Source organism: Physeter macrocephalus, chromosome 11 (assembly GCF_002837175.3).
Source record: "Physeter macrocephalus isolate SW-GA chromosome 11, ASM283717v5, whole genome shotgun sequence".
Taxonomy (NCBI): Eukaryota; Metazoa; Chordata; class Mammalia; order Artiodactyla; family Physeteridae; genus Physeter; species Physeter macrocephalus.
The window spans coordinates 10,834,869-10,841,539 of record NC_041224.1 but is presented as its reverse complement, the minus strand read 5'-3'; the positions used below and the strand labels follow the sequence as shown (position 1 = coordinate 10,841,539).

The 6,671-nt window shown below is 44.4% G+C and overlaps 1 protein-coding gene across 2 annotated transcripts in view; it reads left to right on the top strand.

Moving 5' to 3' along the window:
* Positions 1 to 253: 253 nt before the first annotated feature.
* The window catches only part of PTER (phosphotriesterase related), a 67,974-nt gene continuing 61,556 nt past the window's right edge, over positions 254 to 6,671 (top strand). The window contains exon 1 of one of the 2 annotated variants that reach the window (XM_007118502.4): positions 254 to 352. The gene's annotated coding sequence lies outside the window, so the exon portion shown is untranslated. The remainder of the gene's footprint in view (positions 353 to 6,671) is intronic. The other variant, XM_028495774.2, reaches the window with a different exon arrangement.

Sequence of the window (6,671 nt, the reverse complement as noted above, 5' to 3'; positions counted from 1 at the left end):
CAGGGGCATGGGCAGGGGCCCGCTGGGCGTGGCCTAGGGCCAAAGGCGGAGCCTGGCAGGAACCTGATGGGCGTGGCCGAGACTAGAGGGATCTGACTGGCGCCTGGAGAGCGCGGCCTAAGGAAGGGGTGGGGCGTGGCCTAAGGAAGGGGTGGGGCGTGGCCGGGGCCCGTGGGATGCGGCCCTGGGGCCCTAGGGCGGGGAGAACACTAGACCGAAAGGTGAAGTGGGCGGAGCCTGGGGAGACGTCCAAGGCCCAGTTCCTGCGGAGGGTCCCCGGGGAGAAGGTGGCGCGCAACGAGTGGAGGGAAGGCGCCCGGGAGCCGGAGCGGGCGCGGGAGCTGTGGGCCCGGTAGGAAGAATGGGGTCGCTGCCGAGCTGGGCGCGTTAACTCCTCCAGGGACCCCGGCGGAGGTCCGCCCTGGGAAGGAGTCTTAAAGCAGTCCCTAAGGCTTTGGCTTGTTGCTGCCTTTCTCCTGGCGCTCGGGGGGAGCTGCAAAGACGGGGATCGTGAGGCTGCGAGGCTTGGGAGGCTGGCCTGGGCTTGCAGCTGGCTGGTTGCCCCGAAGTCTAGAGTCCTGCAAAGGCTGGCTTGAAGCCCGAGGCTCAGAGTCCGGCGCGGAGCGAGGCCCGAGGGCCCCGCGTGGCTCGAGCTCAGGGTTGCTCGACAGAAATGCTCCGGGGTCGTCGTTGGGCCGCTGTGCTGGGATGACGGGGGCGGGGGGCACCTAATCCACGCTTGTTCTCCTCTAATAAGCTTTGAAATCATACCTCTAAGCCTTGGGCCTCAGCTTTCCCCTTGATTTTACCGTCATGGTCCTTCTATCGTAAAGATATTCCAAATACACTTGGGTGCGGATTATGATCATGGTATTTACAGCCACGATGTGACATTTGTGAAGACACCTCAGGTGCAGTGACACCTGGGGCGGGGGCTGCGTTTAGAGAACTAACTCCTTGGGTGGAAACACAGAGTGAGTCTATTCGTCCTTAAATCACCTCTCCAGTGGAGGAAACTGACAAGCATTGACTCCTATCCTAAAGGATCGTCACATTCACTGTCATGTAGAATGAACGTCAGTAAGAAAAGAGCCCTAAGATTTAGGACTTGGCCGGTTACATTTTATTTTACATGGGCAGTAGGGGTGTACAGCCGTTATCCTGAAGGTCTGTTATAATTCCAGAAATAACCAAACCCCGCCCCAAAAAAAGAAACAGTGCACAGGGCAAAGAGAAAGCGATCAGACAACTTGCTGACTGTTGATAACAAGATAGCAACTTAATTTTAAAGAGGATAATTTGAACAAAGAACTCAAGAGTGCTACTTTGTGAAATTCTGTATTCATTCGTGGAGACTAGATGTTGCTTTATTGTTATAAAAGTGACTAAAATGTATGCAATGTAGATTTTTGGAATAGAATAGCAAAATACGTTTTATTTCCATTCCTTGATCTTAGAATCATAATAGAAAGCCCCAAGCCTGTATTTTTTGACAGTTAGTAAAGGCTAATCACCAGGGGTCTTCTCTGAGCTCCGTACATGCTAATACTAACTTAAGACAGTTTGCAGTGTGCATAGTTGAATTTTGACCCAGACAGGAGCAAAGAACAACAGATCATTTAGAGTCTTGAAAAGTCTATGCCAGTGTACTTGCTGCCTTCTCAGCCGGGGGCTTGGCCCTGAGATCCCTGGGATTATAGTAGGTAGAGGACCCCTATGTAAGGCTTGCAGAGGTTGCTCTCAGAACTAAGCCTGAAGACAAAATAATGAACTACAGAGAATGGGAGGAGCTACTGAAAACAGAAGGTAAAATAGCCATTCTTGCTTCCATTTGCTTAAAAGTGTTACTATCTGAGGAATCTTTCATTCTTCTCAAACGTCTTAAATACCCCAGTGACCCACACAGTAACACTGCTGAGAAGTCCTTAAGCTGTGTTCTGCTCTATGAACTTCATTGTTAATAGGAGAACCTGAGATGGTTGTTGAATATGTTTTTCATATGTCAAACATGACCTCGTTCTTCTGTACTCGGTGGTTCATGTTTTTCTTAAAAAAAGTTGCATTTAAAAAAGACTTCTCGGGGGCTTCCCTGGTGGCGCAGTGGTTGCGCGTCCGCCTGCCGATGCAGGGGAACCGGGTTCGCGCCCCGGTCTGGGAGGATCCCACGTGCCGCGGAGCGGCTGGGCCCGTGAGCCATGGCCGCTGAGCCTGTGCGTCCGGAGCCTGTGCTCCGCAACGGGAGAGGCCACAGCAGTGAGAGGCCCGCGTACCAAAAAAAAAAAAAAAGCCTTCTCATTCATAGACGTCCCTCCCTCACTTAAATAAAAAAAGGAAGAAGAAAAATAAAATATCTGCTCCCACCTAGTCACCTGGCTCCCACCTCTGTCCCCTTCCAATGAGGCATGGCCATGTGACTTTCTCTGGTCAATGAAGTTTAAGTGGAGTGACCTGTGTCACTTCCAGGTGGAAGCTTTAAAAGCCAACGAGAGGTGCATCCCCCCACTCTCTTTCCCTCTGCCAGGGTGACCACCAGCTTTCTAGATAGTGGTGTTCTGTTGGCCTGGGTCACGGAATGAAGAAAATCAGAAGAGCCCCCATCACTCTGTGTTAGACATATAGTGTAAGCCAGAAATCAGCCTCTGTTGTGTTTAGACCCCAGGATTTGGGGACTTGTTTGTTAAAGCAACATAACCTAGCCTATCCTGACTAAGACACTCAGCGTCTGAGCCACATGTCTCCAAGAATTACTGGTCTCCTTGGGAGCCTAAAAGAGGGAGGATGCTATAAGGAGTGTGCTGTTGTGACCACTGTCCCTCTTACTGTGTGGACTTGTTTCCAGAATGCTCTGGAACGTCGTGATTTTAATCAAAGGTGGAAAAAATGGCATTTAGATGTTTAATTATATTCTGTAAGGGCAGCCAGTATTAAAGTGTAAAGTACATAAAGTTTCAATGTCCATAAGGGATAGGAATTAAGGCTCTCATTTTCATTTTGAAAAACACTATCTATCTGTCTGTCTGTCTGTCTACCTATCTATCTACCTATATTTAAAATTTTCCAACTTCCCTGGTGGTGCAGTGGTTAAGAATCTGCCTGCCAATGCAGGGGACACGGGTTCGAGCCCTGGTCCGGGAAGATCCCACATGCCGCAGAGCAACTAAGCTTGTGCGCCACAACTACTGAGCCTGCGCTCTAGAGCCTGCGAGCCACAACTACTGAGCCCGTGTGCCGCAACTACTGAAGCCCACATGCCTAGAGCCTGTGCTCTGCAACAAGAGAAGCCACCGCAATGAGAAGCCCGTGCACCGCAACGAAGAGTAGCCCCTGCTCGCCGCAACTAGAGAAAGCCTGCGCGCAGCAATGAAGACCCAATGCAGCCAAAAAGAAATAAAATTTAAAAAATAAAACAAAATTTTCAGCATCCTTCCAAGTTTTCCAATATAAAGGAATGTTTATGGATTCATTGTTAAGACACAATTCTTTCCAAATGTAGTTATATCAGTGAATGCATTTCAGAAATTATTTTGTCATCAAGGGACACTTGAAATGAATCATCCAAACTTACCACTGATTAATATCTCTTTTTTTTGAAAGCAGCTTCAAAGAGTACTTTAAATATGATTTCTTGGCTTTCTTATTTTGGATCTAAGAGGATCAGACCTAGGTTTTGCTCTACACATCCTGGAAGCAATGTGTTCCCTCTTTTCCTCTGACTTAAACAGAAGTGAAGCAGGAGCATTTTGCTTAGGGCAGAGCCATGCTGCATTCTTAGGGTTGTTGGCTATAAATCCACTCTCCCTAGAGGTTAACAATCAAAGTTCTCCCCCTCTTACTCAGACGAGTGATATGATGATGATAAATTGCTTGGACATGACTGCCCCGAGCTCTGGTGTGATGAATTATGTTGTTCAGGGCACAACCAAAGATTCTCCATTGTCTTTCGACAGCATTGAATGTTGGCAGTTTTCATAAGTAGCTTTCTGCCAATTTTGGTCTCTGCTTTGCATATTAAATTCGCTGTTTTCACAGGTCATGGTTCTTAGTTCTTAATCATCTCTGTCTTCCCCTGAATTCACTTAGCTAATCAACCTTTTGTTTTTTCCTGTTCCTACTCACTAAAAGGCTGAGCTCTTCTCACACTTGTGTTCAGTAAACATTGAGTCTTTCTTCACGGAAACTGTTAAAATAATAATTATTAGTCCTTTCCACTAAATCCAGAGTAATAACAGCTTATCTTGCAATGGCTTAATTGGGTAATTATTTAGTGTTTGAAAAGCACTTTGAGGAGACTATTGGTAAATATTAGGAATTTCATGCCCTGTTGTATAATTGAAAGTCCACTGCAACCACCAAATCCTTTGTATAATTGTGTACCAACAAAGGTGTATTTCTTCATATTGCTTACTATTTTCAAAACTGTATATGTATAGATTTTTGAAATATTTACAGTATTTTCATACACTCTCAAAGTTATCAGGTTTATACTGTCACATTTCTAGGTCTTATGTACTACATTCCTTATGTCTCTGAAAAGTTAGACGTCATTAGTCTTGGACTCTAAAAGTTTGGAGGAAATATAAAGTGGATTCCCCAGTTCAGGGGTATTTCACATCATACAGCTGCCACATCTGTTGCGTGTGGTATCTGCTTACCTTTTCAGCAAAGCTTTCCTATTAAGCCCGACAAATCACTGCAATAATCATTTATTTACTGAGTCCATACACTGAGCTGTCACCTCATTGGCATCAACGTTTGTCAAAAAGGATTAGATTATATTGCATATGCCCAGCCAGACCCTTCAACAGATTTTCTACTCACTTTATAGACCCAGAGCCCCTTGGTTTAATTAAAGGCCACTTCCGTGGCTTGGACTACACAACCTCTATTACTGACTGTAATACTTTGCTAGGGCTGCATAACGAAATATCACAGGCTGGGTGACTTAAACAACAGAAACTGATTTTTTTTCATCATTCTGGAGGCTAGAAGTCCAAGATCAAGGTGTTGGTAGATTTGGTTTCTTTTGAAGCCTCTCTTTTTGGCTTGCTGATGACCTCCTTCTCCCTGTATCCTCATGTGGTCTTCTCTCTGTGTCCTAATCTTTTTTTATAACTACACAAAATAGTCATGTTAGATTAGGACCTACCCTAACAAACCCATTTTAATATAATTACCTCTTTAAAGACCCTATCTCCAAATACCGTCACATTCTGAGATACTGAGGGTTAGGACATCAACATAAGAATGTCTGGAGGGGATACAATTCAGCCCATCATACTAGCCTACAATAATAATGGCCTCTAGAAACTATCATTTCGGGAGGGTTTTTTGTTTTTTTTTTATCAAATTTGAGCAATCAAGTGATAACTACAAATCTTTTGGAAGGTCTACTCAGTTCAGGAACTTCTTCTTAACATTACTTGGAGGAGAGCTTTATGCTTATGACCTAAAAGATTGAACTAATTAGATTAAAATCAAAGCAACATTATTAAATGAATTCTATTGGGTTGGCCAAAAAGTTCACTCGGGTTTTGCCGGAAGACGGTATTGACAAACCCGTACGAACTTTTTGGCCAACCCAAACGTAAGGTTTGTTAGGCTGTTGACCATGAAATGCACTTAAGCAAGTACACCTTTTGCTGTCGGAACTATAATCATCCAAATATTTGTGATGACAACTCACAAATGTTTCTTACCTAAAATATCCTCTCTGAGTCAGAAAAGCGCCATGACTAGTCTGCATACGTTTGCCATCAAAAAGGGCAACAGGATGTAAAATACACTCTGGTCCTATCGCACATCTTCTCCCGAGAGGGTGATATCTTGTGCTGCCGCTGTTCGACGTGTTCTGAATTCCTGCCTCCATATTATCAACTGAAAATGTCTATGAAAAGCCAAAGAGTCTCTGAAGAAAGATGATGAGCCCAAGAGGAAGCTAGATAAGCTCTTAAATTTGAAGAAATACTGGGAACGTGAAAGCCTCAAAGACCTCAGTGTGACCTGCCCGTATCTACCATGCAGACTAGAATTGATTCTGGAAAACTTTACAATATTCAGCTTTGGAATAGAATCGTAGTCTTTTTTTTTTTTTTTTTTAACATCTTTATTGGTATATAGTTGCTTCACAATGATGTGTTAGTTTCTGCTGTGTAACAAAGTGAATCAGCTATATGCATACATATATCCCCATATCCCCTCCCTCTTGAGTCTCCCTCCCGCCCACCCTCCCTATCCCACCCCTCTAGGCGGTCACAAACCACCTAGCTGATCTCCCTGTGCTATGCAGCTGCTTCCCATATCCACCTCAATACAAATAACTCAATTTTGTTTCTTTTTATGGCTGAATAATATTCCATTGTATATATGTGCCACATCTTCTTTATCCATTCATCTGTTAGTTCTATTTGTAGTTTTTTAAGGAACCTCCATACTGTTCTCCATTGTGGCTGTATCAATTTCCATTCCCACCAACAGTGCAAGAGGGTTCCCTTTTCTCCACACCCTCTCCAACATTTGTTGTTTGTAGATTTTTTTGATGATGGCCATTCAGACTGGCGTGAGGTGATACCTCATTATAGTTTTGATTTGCATTTCTCTAATGATTAATGATGTTGAGCATCCTTTCATGTGTTTGTTGGCAAGCTGTATATCTTCTTTGGAGAAATGTCTAT